Source organism: Gobius niger, assembly GCF_951799975.1.
Source record: "Gobius niger genome assembly, chromosome: 11".
NCBI classification, from domain to species: domain Eukaryota; kingdom Metazoa; phylum Chordata; class Actinopteri; order Gobiiformes; family Gobiidae; genus Gobius; species Gobius niger.
Window position 1 is genome coordinate 12,809,275 of NC_136862.1, and position 21,442 is coordinate 12,830,716.

The following is a 21,442-nucleotide window of genomic DNA, read 5'->3' on the forward strand; positions in this document are numbered from 1 at the left end:
GTGATATCGGATATCAGCCGCACGCGCACGCTCTCCTTTTGTTGAATAGTCGGGCTAATGTTGTGCTGTTCAACCGCACTGTCCAAATGTGAAAGTGGCGCTTTACGCACGCGCTTGTGTCTGTGTAGCACACCTCACTGACAAAGTTTATGTTTTACAAATATAGCTACTGTAAAGGTGGCACGGGCGGCACGGTGGCGCAGTGGTTAGGGCTTCACAGCAAGAAAGGTCGCGGGTTCGATCCCCGGACTGAGCTTTATTGTGTTGAGTTTGCATGTTCTCCCCGTCTCTGGGTAGGCTCGCTCTGGGTACTCCGATTTCCCCACCACTAAAACATGTACAATAGGTTCCCCTTTGGGGCCAGGACTCCCCTGGAGATGAGAATAGTAATCTCAGTGGGACTTCCCTGGTTAATTGAAGGATAAAAAACATTTTGTAATAGAAGTAGTCGGATATTACTTCTCACACTGGCATGTAGTGATAATAATGCTAATCATAGGGAATACTACATTTCTGAAGCTGAAAGTTCGGTAGTTTGTTGAGAACAAGGACGTCCACTGCCCTTTTTATTGGGGCGGTCCAGTGGGGGGCTCTTTCTAGCTTGGCATAGGACCAGTCCACGTCTTTAAGCAAAATGAATCAAGAAGTGAACACTTACATTTCACCGTTTTGGCAAACTTGTATGCATATGTTCGGGCTTATTCCTCATTTTGATTTGAGTTTGGCTGCTCTGCCCCTCTGAGTGCAGTGCCACCTGTCCACTGTCTGTACACACCTCAGGTTGACAATGAGTTAATTTGGTAAGTGTTTCTCAAGTCATATTGAGTACTTTCTTCCCGAGCTAAAGTTGATCTATAGATAGGCTTAAGTAATTAAAAAAAAGCTCAACACATGGTATTGTTTCCTGAAATTAAATTGGGTTTTTGAATCAAAAAATCCAATGCTTTGTTTTGTATTTGTGCTATATACAGAAGTCTAATAATTTTCCTCTCGGTATATATATTTTTTGCCCACTGCTGTTCATGCCGACAAACCAAATCATCTGTTTTCTCTCCGGCGGACCTTATCTCGGCTCCACATGAATCGGTAATCGGTTCATGACATGCGGCTGAAGCAGAAAGGGAAAGTCTGCAGGAGAGCTTGTGTGCGCGATGGGCAGTGACAGCACTGACCAAATCCTTGACTTGTGCCAGTTCGAAGTAAAACACTCAGAAAGGCAGTCTTCCATTTTGTCCCTCCTGTTGGTGAGATTGTGAGCCAGGTGAGGTAAGAGGCTGATAGAGGGATTAGGGTGTATTAGGCGGCGCATAGACAAACGAGAGTAGTGCGGCTCAGCCTTGTGCCTTTTGCAGTCGCTCTCTAGAAAGTGCCTTTCTTCAAAACCAAACATGCTATTATCTATGTAGTATGCTGTCAGGCTGGGCACCGATACCAGTATGGTATTGGGGGAAAAATGTAGGTACTGCTATTGAAAAAATAAAAGTATCAAAAAGTAGGTGCTGAAGGTACTTGTTGGGTCCAGGAAACACATTAAAGGAAGTTACTTCAGGTTATTTCAGCTCAAATAAATGACACAAATCTAGCATAAATGGTCTTTTATGGAATACATTAACATCATTGTTCTGTTTTGTGGTTCTAGATGACAGATATTTCAATACAGGTGTCGTTCAAGTATCGAAAACCAAGTATTGTTAAAGAACTGTTATGGTACTGTGAACAAAAACCTGCTCTTGATTCACTGGCCTTAAAGACCACATAAAAACTGTTGAAAGCCTCTAATTTACGCATAATTTGGTATCTTTTATAACATGATTTACATTTATTATTGTGAAAAAAAATATCGCAGAATAAATAGAATAAAATAAAAGCATTTATTCTATTATAGATAGTTTCATCATTGAAGAATGAACAAACAAACATGTGACACTCTGTCCATTATGAAAGAATTAAAACCGCTTTGTTGTAAAATGTCTTTTTTTTTTTTTAAACTAAAATATGCACCAACGCATTTCAGCCAACGTGGCTGTCGTCAGGGTGCAGAGACGGATCAGAGGAGTGACCCACCTTATATAGGGAGGGGGTCTGAGGGCCTACCTCCATTTAAAGTGAAACACATGAGCACCTAAGTGAATACAATAGACAAAAACTATGAATAAGATAAGCCTTTATTAGTTTCAAAATGGAGAAATTCACTTGTTACATCAGCTCTCAAGAAACACTCAGGGTGTACAGAATAGACAGAATAGAAATGTGCAAATATTAATTAATAATGAACAGTAAGTAGAGGCATCTGCTATATATACAATGGATAAAATAGCTCCAAGGGGTAAAAAGTATAAATAATAAAAAATAAAATAAAAGACTGTAAAACGTCAGCAGTGGCCTTGCAAATTTTACAGTCCTAGTGCAGATGGTTGATAAAGTGACGCTGATACAGAGATTATTGCATGTAGTTTTTGCAGATGAGTTACTTTACAGTCTTGTACAGTCTGACAGCAGTGGGGATGAAGGCCTTGCGATAGCTCTCCTTCCTGCACTGAGGGTGTCTCAGTCTGCCACTGAAAGAGCTGCTCAGCTCCTCTACAGTCCCGTGCAGTGGGTGAGAGGTATTGTCCATGATGGAGGTGATCTTGCCTAACACCCTCCTGTCCCTCACCTCCTCCACAGAGCCCAGAGCCCAGGACGGAGCCTCCTTTTGTCCCGCTCTGTGCTGCCCGGGGCGAATATTACAACATAATTATAGCAACAATTGATAAATCTACAATACATATAGAAAACACCCAAGAACTTGAAACAAACTTGTAACATTACTGTGAGCGGGGACATATCTATCACATCCGTAGAGATGTTGATTAAATATCGAACTGGTCATTAGGAGTATGTTTTTTATTGGCAACAGTAGAATCCAAAATGTTCCACTGTGTGCCTTTAAATTGTCCTGTTGGCTCTTATGCAGCCTTCTCTTCTGCTCCTCCTCTCCACTTGCTCTTCCTTCCACACTTGATCCCACAGACAAACACCAATGTCCTATTTCTTTCAATCTTAAAGGACACTCAACGGACCCATTGACGAACTAGTGACAGCAAACTTCATCTGGAACAAAAATAGCCGTAATTCCTTGTGGTGTCGTCCGATAAGGTTCACTTAAAGAAAAAAAACGATGTTATTGCAAATCCATGCGCTGTCAAGACTCTCCAGGGTGCCTATGCTAATTCAAAGCGAGCCGTGCCAGCGCTACTCGACAAGAGGCGCGAAAACTGTACGATTCTCCTTGAAAGTGCACTTTAGCGGTTTGGCTGAGGACTCTGAGCGAGATGCCGGGCTGTATGCTAGCGCTGCAGGTGGTAATTCCTTTATGTTTTATTTAAAAGCGTTGTCAGTGTGTGTGTGTGGCTGTCTGCAATTCAGATTCACTTCGCGGAGGTGGTTTTAATTCTACTGCTGCGTCATTGGAGAGAAGGGAGAGTCTGTGACAACCCTTTATTCCAATTTGGACTTCTTCTTCTTCTTCTTCTTCTTCTTTTTTTTTAGATAGACGCCCATAAAAAAAGCAATGTCCCCATAAGAGTGAGCTGTTTGATGATGAATCATTTGAGGTTTGTGAAAAGAGGGGTGCAAAGTCGCGGTTAGGGGAGTTGTCATGTTGTCAGAGGGAAGCAGTGTATTGTCGCAGTCACAGATTTTGATATGTGATCTTTTGGTCTTGCAAACGTCAGTCACTTTCGGTTTTATTTTTTCACATTCCCTTTGAAAAGTTTCAGACGCAGATTTGGATCGTTGTCATGCCACACAGCCGCTGAGACTTGCAGTAGGCGTCAGTCTGGTAGAGCGCTCGTCCACGCACCCAAAGGTTGACTGTTTAATCCTTTTCTCCAAATATATGAAAGGTTGAAAACTTCGCATTTCCTGATTGAGATTGTGTGTATATTATCTTAACCAAGTATATATTTGCACACCCCTTTGCACTTGTTTCCTCTTCTTATTGTTCAGCCTGATGATGGATGGCTATGCTGATAACGACTCGCTGTAAACGATCTCTCTCGGAAGCACGAACAGAGCAAACAATAGTGTCATTACAGAAATCAACAAGTAATCCTGCAGCGTCCTCGTTTCTGCTCTAAAACAAACCACATCTGTAGATTCAGCAGCTGTGCTTTTATGGCACTTCGTAATTAGATGGTGTTGAAGTAAACATCAGAAATTGCTAATCAGAGAGAGAAAGAGAGAGAGAGCACACACACACAGTTGTTACCAGGGAATAACTTTACTTTTTACTTTCTGAGGTCACTGCAAGACATTTCGACTCCAAAACGGAAAGATGGCAGTATCATGGCAACACTAGATGGTTTTTTGGAGGTCAAAACATCAACAAGTGCCAGTGTAACACAGGCTAGCACTGTTTACTCAAGTTACCTCTTAAACCCCACCTTAAAGCAGTACTACGTAACTTGTTTACCTTAATAAATCCTTTTCGTTGTCCCTCTGGGGGTAATACAAATGTTGATGGGATGATTTCATCTCCCCAGGAAACCATGCTTGCAACTTTCCCTGCTCCGACCCGGAGACCCAATACACACTAATGGAATCATGAAGAAGAAGCTAACAGGCTAACGTTGGGCTAGTACCACTTTAGCAGTATTTACAGCCAAGTCTGAGTGACAAAAAACTATCTCCATTGTGTCATTGAGTTGTTGCACAATGTACAATATCCCTCTCTCCCTTTGTGTTCTCTGTCAGGATAGTATTTACTCTCACGGATGATTCATGAGTAAAAAAAAACACAAAATGCTACGACACCTGCAGTGGCGCTTATGGCCTCATGAGTTACTTAGTTCTGCTTTAATAATAGTGATAATAATAATAATGCATTGGTTTTATATAGCGCTGTTCTGGCCACTCAAAGACGCTTTACATTGCACTATTCGTTCACTCTATACTTGGATGGTGGTAACCTACTATTAATAATAATAATGCATTGGTTTTATATAGCGCTGTTCTGGACACTCAAAGACGCTTTACATTGCATTATTCATTCACTCCATACCCGGTGGTGGTAACCTACTATTGTAGCCACAGCTGCACTGGGGTAGACTGACGGAAACGAGGCAACCAGTCTGCACTACATTCGCCTGGCTTTCCTGGTGTTTCCCAAACGGTCTCCCATCCAAGTACGGACCAGGCCCTTCCCTGCTTAGCATCCAAGGCCTGACGGGATTGGGCATAGCAAAGGCGGTATGACCGAGCACATTTTCTCCAGTTCAGCTTTACCCAAAACTAAAAGCTTCTCGACTGGAGCTTAGAGCCTAGAGGCCAGTGTCACGCCTCATTTGAAAGCTAAGACCTACAAAACGGATCTAAGATTTTTCGTGTTGTCTTCACTTATTCTTTGTATTTTTGTTGCTTTTTTATCGTGTTTTTTGTTGCTTTTTTGTCACTCTTGATGCTTTTTCCACCCTGCATTTTCATTCTCATTTCACTCTCGTTTTTCTTGCTATTTCAACACTTTTTTCAGGAAGCTTTTAGATTTGGGTAAAGTCGCACTGGAGAAAAATATGCTTGGTTCAGGTGGGGGTTCTGAGGTCAAGCAAAAGTCAGGTCTTTGTTTTAACATATTCTCATCAAAAAAGACCTGACTAAGAAATACTAAAAAGAAATAAGCCCCTCGGAAACAACTTAAAATTCCTTTCATCCGTCTCATCTTTATGCAAACTAAAGGAACCTGATACAGAGATTTTAAAATGGTAATTCATTCCATATTGGCCTTGTCAAGCATCTCCAATATATCTGCTTGCCGTTATGTAGCTATTATGTTTACACTGTGAGTTACCAGGATGTCATCTTAATAAAACACGCCAGTCTGCGGAACGACAGCGTCTCCCTAAAAAGAGGCATAGCTCCCATGTCTCCTGTTGCGTATACAGTGTGAAAAAAAAAAAAAAAAGTTTATAAATGTTTAATCCATCCCGTTTGAACCCACGTGCTCTCCCTTGCATCCCTTTTGAAGTTTGATCCCGTTACAGCGCAAGTCTTGCAGCGGAACACAGGTGTCATCTCATCTCTGCGGTTGATCCAAAAGGCTTGGCACCGCAGCCCACAAACGCTGGCACGGCTTGCATAACTGTGACTCATCTCCACAACAAAAACATTCTTTGAGTCCCTTTGTGTAGGGATAAAGATGCTATGTTTAGCCGCTGTTGATCCCCCTCCCCGCTATCAAAAACCCGTCCTCTCGAAACCGCACTTGACATTCAGAAATCCATGACGCTCTGCAATTTTCATCCGCACCTCCCCGCAGCGTGACTTAGGTTTGAGGTCAGCCCTCTGTGGAGAAGCGGAGCCAAGAAGATCAAGAGAGGGCCTTTCTTCATCTTCGGATCAAAGCGGAGTTAGCCCCAGTTTCATCCTCATCAAGAAGCAGAAAAAACATTAAATAAAACTTAGATCAAGGACCGAAAACTAAATAATTCAGACAAACTTTTTTTTCTTTCTTTCTTTGAGGGGCCGGGATGGGCAGGGGCGTTTCTAATGAACTTTGTCCTCCCGCTCTCCGCGATAATAGTTGTTGTTTTATTCATTAGCGCTCTCTGATCTGTTATTTCTAAATTAAATATAAGCTTCATTAGACTTCTTCTGGTGGCCCCCCCTCCTTAAAGCCGCATTACGGAAGTCAACGCCATCTTGAGACTATACGCTGACTTCAGAATCAGTTGTTCTGAGCGGGAGCGTTTGAAGCTGTCACTCCTCAAAGGCCACTGTCTGACTGCTTGTTAGCCATCGCAATGTGCACTCGCTCGGCTCCATGTGCATGTGTGTGTGTAAAGAAGTGTGCCGTCGTGTCCCCAGGGATCCCCCTTTGCTGGAGCCCTATACTGACTTCAGAGATGCTTTGAAGTTCTTCCTCAGAGGAGCTGAGAGGGGGAGGAGGGAAGGGAAGAAGGGGGGAGAGAAGAGGGGGGGAGAGAAGAGAGGCACAAAAGAGCTAAAGGGGGAGGGAACAGTAATATCATCTCATCCCCTCAATCCACCCATGTTTAGGGCTTTTTTTTTTTTTTTCCTGCCAATTTGAAAATGATGTCGTTCTCGCGATGTGACAAATGCCGTCTTTACCAGACTCCAGACTCAAACGCTCATCTGTTACGACTGGAAACACGCAAATCCAAGTGATGTTTGAAGAAATGGATTTAAATGATTCTGTGTGTGGGTTAGACTGCGATCATAGCTGCACGTGTAACGCTTTTCCAGCCGCAGCTCCGTGGAAGCGGGCCCCGACTTCGACAGTTTGCTGAATGTCTCTCCCTGCTCTTCATCCTCTTTCATTCTGTACTGTCCAGCTCAAAGAAAGGACTTTCAACTAAAGGAGGTTTACATTAAAATAAAATAACACAGATTGCTCTACTCTAATTTTTATTATTTATATTTTTTTGCCCCTAAAAGCTTTTTTCTCATTCATTGTACTGTATATAAGATATCTCTATTTACTATTTAATCAGTCTTTGATTGCACATCTCCTGTCTGTCCCCTGAGTGTTTCTAGAGAGCTGATGTAACAAGTGAATTTCTCCATTTTGAGATCAATCATCTTATTTTATCTTATCTCATCTTTTCTTCAGTACAATGTCTTGCAACATTAGTTTAGAAGGATAGCATCAGTTGCAAGTTCATCAGTTGCATAAGTAGAATTTTATTTCAGGGAAGCAGCAATTTTGATGAAGAAATGTTGGGCAGAAAGGTCATTTGTAATTGAATTTTTAAGCTGCTGACATGAAGTGGCACAGAAGAAGGTAACATTTCCTAGCAGTTTCGGGTCGGCATGGCAACAGATAAAAATTGTTTACCTTCATCTATGTCACTTCCTGACAGTGTACAATAAGGAAGTGAATCTATACACATTACAAAATGGCCAACCTAAAGAAAACTGGGTACAATCTTTAGCAAAATCTTAAATATAATTGTGTTAACTATGTTTTAGCAAAAACTGTGTTTAATGTGTCCTATGCACTTTAACCATGCATTTAGCAAATACATGGATAAAAGAAATACTGTGTTTAGTTGTTAGCATTATTAGCTCGTATCAAATTGTGCTCTTTCAACTTAAGCAATCTGGCTTCAGTAATTTCCTTTAACTATAGCCTATTTATTATACATAGTACTTGGGAATACTCTTTATTTGGAGCTTTATCTGCCTCTAGATGCAGTTGCAGTCGTTACGTTTGTTTGTGTAGGCTCTCAGTAGGGCTGTCACGATAATTATATATCAACTTATCGTTCAATAAGTGACAGATGAACACTACATTTTTGGGCTCAATATTTATCGTCTGTAAAATTATTTGCATTACACATTTACCCAAAGTAGTTGTAAGAAAAGTGAGATATTTTAAGAAATAAGATTAACTTTTTTAAGTAGAGATGCACCGATACAGCTTATTTGCTACCGATACTGGGTTTGGAGTATCTTCCGATATCCGATATTTACCGATACCAAGAGACTTTCTTAAAAGTGGCTTTCTCCAAGTGAAACATTGAATTCTCCATTTTAAGATCAATAAAGTAATATTTTTGTTGTCATGATGTTACAGACCAATTATATCATGATAAACTCTTGGATAAACATTTAACAAGGATGACTTTTCTACACTAAAATATCTTTGGGTAAATGACTTAGTTTTAGACTTCAGGTTACATTAATATAAACAACTCACATGAAGTGATCTGATCAGTACAAATGTGTTAGATCAGCTATTTCCTATTTTATTAGGCGACTTTAGGTATTTCTATCATAGTTTCTGACCCATCGTTGATTAGTTTTCGTTAGCATTAGCATGCTCCCGGTAGCTTTAGCATACTGATGCTAACCGCAGCATTTTGTATGGCGATCAAAAATACATTTGCAGAGATTAAAACTAAAACTAAAAGTTGTGGCATTGAGAAACAAAACTGGTATCGGTTCAGTGTAGGATATCCAATACCTGATATCGTACTTTTTTCCAGTATCGGATCGACGCATGCTTATTTTTAAGCTTTTCAGAGCTTAATATTTCCAAATTCTGTTATCTCAGTCATCCAGGAATGCTCTATTGTTGTAGAGATATTTAAAAAATGATTCAGAACCACTTCAAAATACATTCACATAGCTGAAAGTTTATGTCATTTCACTGTATTGTTGCATTTTGCTCATGGCTATGGTTTGGCTCAGCTTTGCCATTACTGAACAATTGCAGAGAAACACCACTGTGGGCTGGAGGATTGAATTCTTTTTTTGCATGTGGCTGAATTGTTAAAAGCAGTGTGTGGCTGTGTAAACAAATTACAGGCTTTTGTTTCTATTCGAAGGAGAAGTGTTTTGTTTGTGCGGTGAAAAGGACATTGACATTCCACATACGAGTAATTTCTTGAAGGCTACATTTGTTTGGGGAGTGTGGGGCTGGGTGTTCGAGCGGACGCCGCAGAGAGATGATGTTTTGTTTATAACGCGGGGCCTATTAGCGTCACCGTGTATCCGGTCAGGACAAGGCTGATGAATAATGGAGCAGATCCCTGTCTAGGGCCATCAGGTGAGGCCGGTGCGGTTTTCAGGAGCCCCCCCGTCAAGCGTTAGAGGGTGGGAAGGGGGGGATGGAGGAGAATGGAGAGACCTATGGTGAGAGCAGCTGCTGCGCCCGACTCATCCCCAACACAATGCCATCTGCCGGGCTTACCGAAGGAGGCGCACGTCCTGCCCTTTCCCGAACATATGTACTCAAAACAATATCATATCTACGCCACTTAAGATTCAGGACCGTGGTTATGTTATTTAGGCAGTCTGCAAGAAGAGTATAACTGTTGTTGTAATTTATATGTAAGATAGAGGTTTATTATGACAGATATTTGCATCATTTTTGCATTCGAAACCAACTTTTGATAATGCCAAGTCTAAAGCAAGAGATCCAGGACAAGCCATGTCATATTACAGGACTATAGCATTAATGAATAGTGTCTAATTCAAATAACAGGCATGAAAAAGGTATTACTCCACCAAAAAGAGCAACCATTCGCCACTACACGGTTTGAGAATCATTGGTGTCTTCATAGCAACAGCAGCTCAGCATTTTCCCCATTATGACTGACAAAAACAATTTAATCGCGCATTTTTCATTTTATTCTTAATCATTATGTCAATTAGCACATTGACCCTTCACATCAATATCAGCTAATCATGTAAGCATTAAAGAATCTGTCTCCATTAAAGCCTGACCTGCCTTTTCTTGATTGAAATCTCACAGTGGAGCAGCGCATTTCGTCACTCCAGTTGTTTTGGATACTGTGTGTGAACTTCTTGCAAGGATGTATTGTTTCACTCCAGTTTTAACAGTCAGAAATGATTAAAGGGCTGAATAATGGTTTTGTTGTAACTGTTAAACCCAGCTATTATTTTAAAGGTATACCTCCAGCCACAAGGGGTCAGTAAGCAGCACCAATTTTGTCATTGTGAAACAACGGAAAGATTTCTAGCCCTAAGTTTGCGTTGGTGGCACCATTAATTGTGCCCGCCCCTTCCCTCGTATTAGTTTACATAGGGCTGGAGAAGTCCAGATAAAATCAGTTCTACACGGACACAAAGCCGTTTTTCAGGCCACGCAGAGAAACCAGTGTCGACTCGTTGGTGCAAAAGAACATTGGACATTTTACACAAATCACTCTACTATACATCAGATTATAGTGCCGAATATTTTCCCTCGTTCTCCACTTAATGAGCGGACTTCGTGCTCGACCAGAAGTGTCAATACAGCGGAAGTGCCGATCCAGGGCAAAAAGAGGCAAAAGTGGGCGGGGCAGAATAAGGTGAGTAGATCTCCACAGTCCCACCCACTTCCGCTCATGTGCCGGGATCCCCGTCATTTTAAAGCAATTCTAAGTAACTTGTTTACTTAATAAATCCTTTTCGTAGTCACTCTGGGGGTAATACAAGTGTTAATGGTGTGGCTTGTTTAGATGCATGAGACCCATGTATGTTCATTAACATGCACTGTAAAAATAAACCAATAAATAAATAAAATGGGATGATTGGACGGTCTTTCATCTCCCCCTGTGTCTCTGGCCAGAAAACCACAATTGGAACTTGACTGCCACCGGACCGGGGCCACCAATACCAACCAATATAATCATGAAGAAGAAGCTAACAGGCCTAACGGGCAAAGCTAACTGCGGGCTAGCGCCACTTTAAACAGTTTTTACAGCCAAGTTTGAGTGAAAAAAAATATTTCCATTGTGTTATTGGATGTGCAATATCCCTCTCTCCCTTCGCCTTTTCTGTCAGCATAGTATTTACTCTCATGGACAATTAATAATTAATAAAAAAATCGCTATGACTTGCTATGACACCTGCAGTTATGGCCTCTAGGGGCATGAGTTACTTAGTACTGCTTTAAACATAGATCTTTTCGGAAAAATTTAAATATTAAGAGTTTAAACGCGTTATGTGCTAACTCATGGACTTCAAATACAAGCTTATATTGAGGCCTTGTCTAAAACGTTATAAACTGAAAAGTTCTAAAGTAGTTTTGCTGTATTTTCAAGTGTTTTCTTTCTTGTAAAATAACCGCACAGTGGTCGGTTGATTCTTGGCTTTTGTATAAAATGGGGAAAGAACAGCCTTACCTTTAACTACCCAATTGTTTCTTTATTCAGCATAGACAAAGATCGATGAGCTAGTTCACTGGCATCCATGTGTTATATCGCATTGGCTTCCCTTGGCCTGTTTTAATTAATAAATCTATCCCAAAACCAATGCAACATCGGGATCTTAAAGGCAACTTGGACCATGGCTATTTATCTCAATACAGAAAGCCTTGTGCCTTAATTGCAGGCGCCCACAGTAGAAATCATTTTTTCTTCTCAGTGACTTTTATTGTGTTGCCGGATACAGAGCTAATATTGAGGCGGAGGAATGATGCTCTCAGCAGTCCATCCACAGCGGTGATAATCCTGAGAGGAGGAGGAGGGGGAGAGCTGGAGAGGAAGGGGGGAGAAAAAAGGGGGATCAGTGCAGAGATAAGATGATGTCTAGAGGCGCCCTGACAGAGGAGGAAATGAGACCAGGCATCCATAAAGCTTTGTTTGTTAAACTAATAACCTGGCTCTTATACAAGTAAACTACAGCAATGCACCGCAATGAGTTCACAATCCAAACCATTTTTCCTTTAATAAACATCATTTTAATTTCTTCGGATGAACATTGTTGATAGGCTCATGTGGCGCCGTGTGATTGTTGTTCGTAATGGGCGAAGGCAGAAGACGGCAGCAGAATGTCACCCGTGTGGAGCTGCGCCGCCGAGTGCCGGAGTTCCAGTTATTTACCCCTGAGAGATGATGGAAAAAAGGCCAAGGACACGAAGCCGTAAAACACTGGGAAAAGGTGATTCTGCCAGTGAAAAAACAGAGGCTCAGGAGGAATGCGGTGTTTGGCCTTTGTAGTCTCCCTCTATTAGAAATAAGTAACCCTGTGACATTGTGTGAACATCTCTAATTTACTAAACGTGCTTAATCATACCAATGCCAATTATGCTGAATGGCAGTGCAATCAATCAAGATTTAATAGAAAAATGCCATCTTAACGTCTAAAGCCAACCGTGTGATGTTATCTGGAATTTAAAGAAATGGAAGATTATTCTGAGTTGAATCATACTGGAGCAGAAAGCTTTCATGTTTTGGTTTATTTAAAAGGGGGTGTCCACACTTTATTCATTGAGGGCTGCATATTGATGTGTGTATACTATTACTGTGTGAAGGGCCACTGGTTGATGGTCAGTGCAGTCAGGCATAGGCCTAGGCATAGGCGAACAAGGTGGCCGCATAGGGCACCATCTGCTGGAGGAGGCGTGGAATTGCGCTTTAATTTTTGAACCCTATCTACAACATTGCCTATTTTTGGACATAACTTTGGAACAGAAAGAGATGGTCCTTCTTTGCTTAAAGTTACTAACTAATTAGAGGTTCCACCACGAATATAACTGTTGTGCTCACATTTAATGAAGCCCATGTTTGGATTTTTTAATGAATAGATAAACATTCCTCCATTTTCTTCCACTTTGTACCAGCCCCTTATGGCTCTTCCTGCAGGTTGTGGCTCCACAGAAGGACGGCCTCACGATTCTAACCGGGCCTGTTGGTCTCTCATAAGGAGCTTCTGAACCGATCTTTGTCTGACCCGTCCTGGGAGACCCTACCAGGGGCATGAAGCTCCTGACCACAGAGCTCCCAGGATCATTCGGGCGCTCAAACCCATCCACCACGTTAAGGTGGCGGTTCTAGGATGGGTGAATAGGTACAACAATGATAATCATAATAAAATAAAATAAAACTAGCTTTTTCCATGTCCAAAGTCTGTCCAAAAGCATTTGGTGGGGGGGATGGGTTCTTGCCAAATTGGCTAGAACTGGCCCTGAGTGCAGTGAAAATTTGTCAAAACCTACTCTAAAGTCATTGGAGTTAAACAAAGAGACTTACATTCTCTATGGGAGGAGCAGGCCCTAAAGAAGGCTAAATGTATCGTGGGTCACCCTCAGAGTTTTCGTTCATGCCTTCTGGACATCGTTTTTATTTTTGTCCTCACTGCCACTGAACCTTTGAATTCTGAAGGGAGTGTGTTTATTAAGCAACACAGACAATTTGAAATGTGCTCTACTTGTATTATTGTTATAGGACTATTGTTAATCAGTGCCTGTGATGTATTTGTGGAATGTTCTGAGGTTTGCTACAAATTAATTGGTCTTTGGGATCAATAAAGCTTTCTGAAGCTTTGGGTAAATAAAGTATATAAAGAATATTAACCAATTAATATGAGGATTTTTGTGAATGTTTTCTTTCCATTGCCACCGAAAGAAAAGGACAGAACCTTGAAAATCCCCATTCATCATGCTCTTATAAAAGCTATGTGTTTTTTACCTGTGAATCACAGCTTTGAACTTTACAAAATAAAGTCTGTTCAATATTACGCACTTTGACACGTTATATCACTATCAAAATCAAACCTTTCGTTTCAGTCCTGCGTATTTGCCACTGTGTTGTAATCTAGAATCCTTCATTAGATTTGTCCTGATCGCGTGGTCTAATTCACTTCCTTGCTCAGTTTTGAGTATGAGACTGTCATTACCGTCGCCTTTAGCTTTGCGCCCTCTGCTGGCCATCTTGCATAACTACAGTACAGTTCTGTTTCCTAGGGGTATTGTCTTAAGTATTAAAAGTGAATTAAGAAACCGGTTGTATAACATTTCAAGGGTGCACAAATGCCTTGAAGATGGCCTTGGATTCTCATAGTGAAAGTGCTCGAAAGCTTCAAAATGTCAGCCGCTCTGAGCTGCGTTGAGTGGCGGAGTTCCAGTTACTTATCCCCTGAGAAACGAGGGGAAAAGGCCAAGGACGTGGCAGCATAAAACACTGGGAAAAGGAGATAGAAAAGAAGAAAAAAAGACCTTATAAAGATGAATACCGCTGTTGATAGCTCTCATTTTTCCACCGCGATTCATACCTGCCCTGAGTTCTGCGGTCACCGTGTGTGTGCTATTTGGAGCGGGCCTAAAATAACAGCTCCGGCCGCTGCATCGACCTCCATGTAAATCAGGTGCTTGAGTTTGATTTATGTTCTTCTTCTGCGACGCCGATTTGAACCGAATCACATCAAATCGTTCATCTGTGTCAAAGATAGTCATCCAGCTGCCGTGGGGGGAGGGGGAGAATCAATTTCCCCTCCGTGCGATTATGTAAAGCAGTGTTGTGTAGGATGCCCCACAGTTCACGTTGTGTAATCTAACCGGACAATAATATCTTGAGATAAATTGTCACCTACAGAAAGAGGGCACCAGCAAAGGAACTTAATATTCATAGCCACTTCCCCGGCAGCTTGAGTTTTACTTCATCATTTGATGGCACTTGTAACCACAATTACAGGCCACTTACCATCACACGTACATTATGGCTTTAAGCGGTAAAAGGAGACTGAGAGAATGTTTCATACATTTACCTGCAGCGCAAAGGGCTCTTATCGATCCGCGAGTCCTTTCTTTTAAGTAATCATTGAAAACTACTGCCAAGGAACTGACGTTTTACTGAATTATAGTCTGGTTACTATGGTGAACACCAGTGATGTAGCGTAACATCCAGGGCTATGTGATTCTGGAGGAAATTGTGTTTGCGATTTTTCAGACAAGTGATTGTAATTGCCATTAGATTTGTAGCCTTAACCTTTGAGCTAACCGTGATGGCACGGGTATATTCCAAGATGAAAATGCCATAGGGCTCACATTGTGAAAGAGTGGTTCAGGAGCATGAGACAATATTATCACACATGGATTGGCTGCCATAGAGTCCAGATTTTTAACCCCATTGAGAATCTTTGCACAGTGATCACACTGTCCCATCATCAATACAAGATCTTGGGGAAAGATTAATGACATTGCACAAGCTTATTGAAACAATGCCAGAGCGATTGTGTGCTGTAGTTAATGCTAACGGCGATCCAACAATATTTTAAAGCGTGTTTTTGGTCGGGCAGTGTATTTTGTGGTTTGCAGAAGAAATTATACCACGTACTTGTGCATATTGCTGCCATTACAAGTGAAATTCAGCTTCATTAAAGGGGCTAGATGCAAGTTGGCCATTTTATACTCACTACTGCCACCTCAGGTCTTACGCGTTATTGCACCTTCTATATTAAGCTCATGCATGACGGCACTTCAGACCTGAATGAACAACTTTTTGAGTGACAGTGCAGGATATTAGAGGCAGTTGTGGTGAACAGGTCTGGGCTCATTCTACACATTAGGACATTGCTGGAAGATGTAGGGAGAGGAAAATACTTAATTTTAACATCTTTAAACTCTGTATAGTCCCTTTAATCTCACATCATAGGCCATACCGCTTTTGCCATGTCTGATCCCGTCAGATCTCTGAAGCTAAGCAGGGAAGGGCCTGGTTGTTACTTGGATGGAAACTGTTTGGGAAACACCAGGAGGCCTGGGTGAATGCAATGTGTGAGTGAGTGGTTGGTGGTGGTCGGAGGGGCCGATGGCTCAGACTGGTAGCCTCGCTTCCGTCAGTCTGCCTCTGGGCAGCCGTGGCTACTGGCTATAACACAGTAGTAGCTTACCATCACCAAGTATGGAGTAAATGAATAATGTACTGTAAAGCGAGTTTGAGTCTCCAGAAAAGCGCTATATAAAACCAATTCTTTATTAGTATTATCCTTTAACACTCAATTCAGATGTCATTTCAGGCTTTTTGGACCCATTTTTCTTTTCTTGTACTATTTTCATACCTTTCCTGTAAAAATGCCAGAAGATAGTAGCTGGATATTACCCACTTGACGTGAGTGCTTTACCAACACATAAGTAGTTTCCTTTAAGCTGCGTGGCCTCCTGCAGAGCGCATGATGTTTACTCTTGAGGGAGAGACAGAGACAGAGAAGTTAAAGGCAGAAAACATCCTTCTTATTGCCCTCTTGTGCTAGTAGGGAGCAGGCCTTATTGATACAGCGCTGTGTGTAAAGTGCGCCGATTCATTGAGAAGATGTAACATGGCTGCACCCCTCAAACTGTACGTATCTATGGCAACAAGGCCCTTCGGGGAGCGCGTGCCCAGGTAATGGACATGGGTAGATGATGGTGAATTATTTAGGAGCTGTATCAGACAGTGTGTCGCAGACCCGGGGCCCGACTGCGAAGTCTGTACTCATAGACCGATGTGAGAGAAGAAGTGAGTTTGAGAAGGAGGTGTCTCCCGCTGAGGTCTGTATTTCCTGCTCCACACAGTCTGCAAATCACAGAGACGAGAGAGAAGCAAGCACTGCAGAGGGATCTAGTGTCAGGAGCAGGGGCTGGCGGCTGATACTACAGGGGAGGATCATATCCAGCACAACCGGGACAAGGAATGCGGCGGCTTTGTCTCAAAATATACACGTCCGTCCACACTCAGTCAGTATCACATGATTTGCTGATGCCACAATTATAGGACGACAAGCAAATACTTTCAGCATCCTGTTAAAATGACCGCTGCTGAGCTCTTCTGACCATTTCAACTTTGCAGGTTTATATGTTACACTCTCCAAAAGATCAGACAAAAACCTGGCTGTTTTAACAACTTTATTTTGTCCAGTTCAGTGACACATTTGAGGCAGATATAGACAGGCCTCACTCACTATATCTGACTTTTCTGAATGAGCCTCACTATTGAGCTCCACACATCTCGGGGTGCTTTTGTTTTATACTATATATCGTGTAGTAGAAGATTTTTAGACACTTTTTACCTTTTATAATATATAGTAGTTTAAATATCTTAGCCAAAAATAAAACATATAATATCTTACATTTACATTTATTTACAATTTTAAGAAAATACATTATAGAACAAATTTATAGTGCAAAGTGCTGTTTCTGAAATACAGTGGGGGAAAAAAGTATTTGGTCAGTTTCTATTAGATTTTGGCCAAATGCTTTTTTTCCCCACTGTAAATCTTATTACTCTTATTTGGGTTAGAGCAGGTCATCTTGCGGTTGATGGTGGGTTAGACCCACACAGTCCATTGCAAAATATACCGTCAATGGTCCCACCACCTGTTGAGAACCACTGATTTAGGTTTTATGATGAACTTTTGCAAAAAATAAAATATCCTTTCTCCTTATGGGTCTCGTTTTTCGTGTTTACGCTTTTTTTTCTTTGTCTAAGTCATTATAAAACCTGCTAAATCTGTGGTTAAAAATGTAGTTCATATTACCGTCTTTTTTATTTGTTAAAGGGACTATACAGAGTTTAAAAATGAAAGTATTTTCCTCCCCCTGCATGTTCCAGCCATGTCCTAATGTGTAGAATGAGCTCAGACCTGTTCACCACAACTGCCTCTAAAATCCTGCACTGTCACTCAAAAAGTTGTTCATTCAGGTCTGAAGTGCCGTCATGCATGAGCTTAATATAGAAGCTGCAGTTACGCATAAGACCTGAGGTGGCAGTAGTGAGCATAAAATGACCAACTTGTATCTAGTCCATTTAAAGGCACACTGCGAAACATTTTGGACTGTATTGTTGCCATCAGTACAAAACATGCTCGACACAGAAAATGTTATTTCTGCAGTGGTTAATCCAAGAATAGATTTGGATGAGGACCTAACCTGTTTGAATCTCAAATTCTGCTGACTTTAGTCACATCTCCATGGAGACAAGCTGGAGACGTACCCACTCCCGGTAACAGTCATGTCTTAGGAGAGCTGAGCCACTCACAGCAAAAGCACATGTTACATTTATGAGGTATTTTTACATATGTCATAAAATAAATGCTTGTATCTCAGTTGTATTTATTGGGTAAAATTCTACTCGGTGTAGCTTTAATGTGCCTGGATGAGCGTTTTGAACAGAGTCTTCATTTTACAAAACCACAATCGTCTTGCTCCAGTAGCACAAACACTCAACGCAGTACGAGCAACTGCAGCTGCAACTGCAACTTGAATCTTTTACTTCCTGTTGTCTTGCCCAGTGTTTACTGTCTTTACCTGAGAGACCAATGCAACAACCCTTACTTTCAAAGTGAGTGTAATAATCCATGTTGTCTTCGCTTGTTTGTTGATTTTTTATTATTGTTATTATTAAACTGTCTTCATCAAATGCATTGCTATTTGAGTTTTTGCTAAATACTGTGTAATTTCAATTATCTGCTCTGAGTGGACATAAAACTGGAGTGAACTTGCATTGGCACTGGTGGCCCGGCCGTACCTCCAACCTCACTACTTCATCAGCCTCACCTCACAAACTGACGCTTTAGGAGGAGAAACCTTCCTTAGCAACAGTGAGTGAGTTTTAGTTTGATCCCGTATTTATGGACCACAGCACTTAGAGTAGCCTATATCTGCAGCTGTGCAGTTGACGATGATATTTCGTTTCAGCAGTGTGGCTGAATGATATTACCAGGGCTATTGGCTTTTCATAATGCTCTTCCTCCTTTGGCTGCAATACTATCTATGTATTGATCATTTAAATATGCTGACGGCTTTATTTTTTTGCAAGAATGCCGGGTATATCTTGTTAGCTTCTTATTACATTTCTTTAATATTGCGTTTGAAAATGATTATTTGCAGAAAACAACTTCACTATTTTTATATTTTATCTCATCTAATTAAATGTGATATCCCAGTTTGTCGTTTTGAGCATCTTTCTCTTACTTAACAATACCCACACATCACGGCAATTAGATCACGCCTGCCATCAAAGTTGCCCAAAGTTCTGCCTTTGATTCCGTACGCAACTTCTGCAATCAGTGGAAATTTGCACTTCAGACAGTCATCAAGAAATTATACAGTTTGCAGTGGTAATGCTAATGAGACCATTATACTGTATTCCGTGAAATCATTTGAGGCTGGAAACTAAATAACAAGGAAACAATAAAGGATGAGTTCATATTCGGCGGAGATAAGGGGCTACAGAGAGAACAATACAGCGGCATCCTCGTAATGAGCAGAACCAACAAGGGAACAATGCAACCCAAGAGCACAAGTCGAGCGGAAAAAAGGGGGGGGAAAAGCTAATACAGAATGGGGCCAGGCAGCTGAGAGACGCACAGCCCCATAGCCTGACTGTCCATACAGCTACGGGCCGATCGTTGCACTTGATTGGTTCTATAGTGTCGGTAATGGTGCCTTGGTATGAGGTGAATAGGCTCCCTCTTTGGCCTTGTTAAGCTGCAAGGCAGGGCCCTCGGATTGAGATGAAGTGGGACATTTTACTATTGCTTTTGAGCCGGAGTCGGAGCATTTGTCGTCGGCAATAAAGCAGCGCTGTTTACCGCAGGGAGCCACTTATATTAAGCAATCTGATAAAAGAGGCGAAGTGACAGCTTTTCTATCTCCAAGGCCCGCTGTATAGCCATAGAAAGGTCTTTTGTTGATTCGCATTCTCGGAGTGCGTGATTGTGAAGAGAATTGGGGTTACAAGATTGGTAGCTTTTCTTACATCAGCAGCCCATAGTCATTGTGATGTAGAGCGGCGCCGGTATTGATGTTATTGAATGTCATTAGTGGGAACTAGACAAATGAGGGGTTCAAAGCTTCTCCCGGGTGATCAGAAGGAAATATAAATGAGGCGGATTCATATATGCAATATCATAAGGCCTTTCTCAAAGTCAGCTGTTGCAAAATGCAGTGTAAGTCTCATTAAAATACATTTTCAGTCCATGAATAATTTTTGTCGGGGGTTTGATGGGCCTTTCTTGTCTGAAATTGGGACACAACTTTATAATAACGCTCAAAGTTTAAACTACATTTCAGATGGGGCAGACATTCTTTATTTGAGGAGGAAAAATGGTGGAAAACTGTCTTGAATGTTTCATTTCCATTTCAACACCATTTCAAATAAATTTAAACAAAAATTTAATAAAAATGGGAATAGACCAGTACCAAGAAAGATTACATTCTGTTTTAATTAGGAAAATCCTGACTAAAACTGAACTTTTGTACATTTTTAAGTTACGATGTGTTATTTTAGTCTGTGTTGATGTTTTATGGATTGATTTGATCTATTTTCTTGTAATTTATGCAGCTGTGAAGCACTTTGAATTGCCTTGTGTATTAATTGTGCTCTACAAAGAAACTTGCCTTGCCTAAATATACCTAATATCAGTGTTGCCAGTAGTGAATAACTGAAGTAATCCACTACTGTAATAGATTACTTTTGGAGTAACATAACAATGTAATAATAATGTAGCGCTCATGCTTAACAGCTAGAAGGTCCCAGGTTCGATTCCCACCTGGACGGGGCTTTTCTGTGAGGAGTTTGCATGTTCTCCCTGTGTCTGCGTAGGTTTCCCCCGGGTACTCCGGTTTCCCCTACCACTAAAACATGTACAGTAGGTTCCCCACTGGGACCAGGGCTCCCCTGAAAAAGAGATTCTTAATCTCAGCGGGACTTTCCTGGTTAAATAGAAGTCAATAAACTCAAAACAATGTCTGTATTTACAGCCAGACTTGTAGTTTTTGGTTGTTTTTCAAAATTTCAGACATTTTACGAGGAATAAAAAATAAAATAAATGAACCGTGGCGACACTGGTTCAGTTGTCTGCTCTAAATTGTTGTGTGTTTGTTTTTTTTACCTGGACCTCGAGCAATAAAAGTTTGATGATGATAATAAGTATAAGCCTATTTCCGCCATTTTGGGAAAAATATTACAAAAAGTGATCAATAGTTACTTGACAAAGTAATTATTAATGACTAATTACTAGTTTTGCAATTGTTACATTGTTACATTATTATGTTACTCCAAAAGCAATCTATTACAGTAGTGGATTACTTCAGTTATCCACTACTGGCAACACTGATATTAGGTATATTTAGGCAAGGCAAGTTTCTTTGTAGAGCACAATTCATACACAAGGCAATTCAAAGTGCTTCACAGCTGCATAAATTACAAGAAAATAGATCAAATCAATCCATAAA

At 41.1% G+C, this 21,442-nt stretch overlaps 1 protein-coding gene across 1 annotated transcript in view; it reads left to right on the forward strand.

The window, feature by feature from the left end:
• Window positions 1–21,442, forward strand: part of srrm3 (serine/arginine repetitive matrix 3) — a 110,509-nt gene that overhangs the window by 516 nt on the left and 88,551 nt on the right. The gene's annotated exons all lie outside the window — the stretch shown is intronic.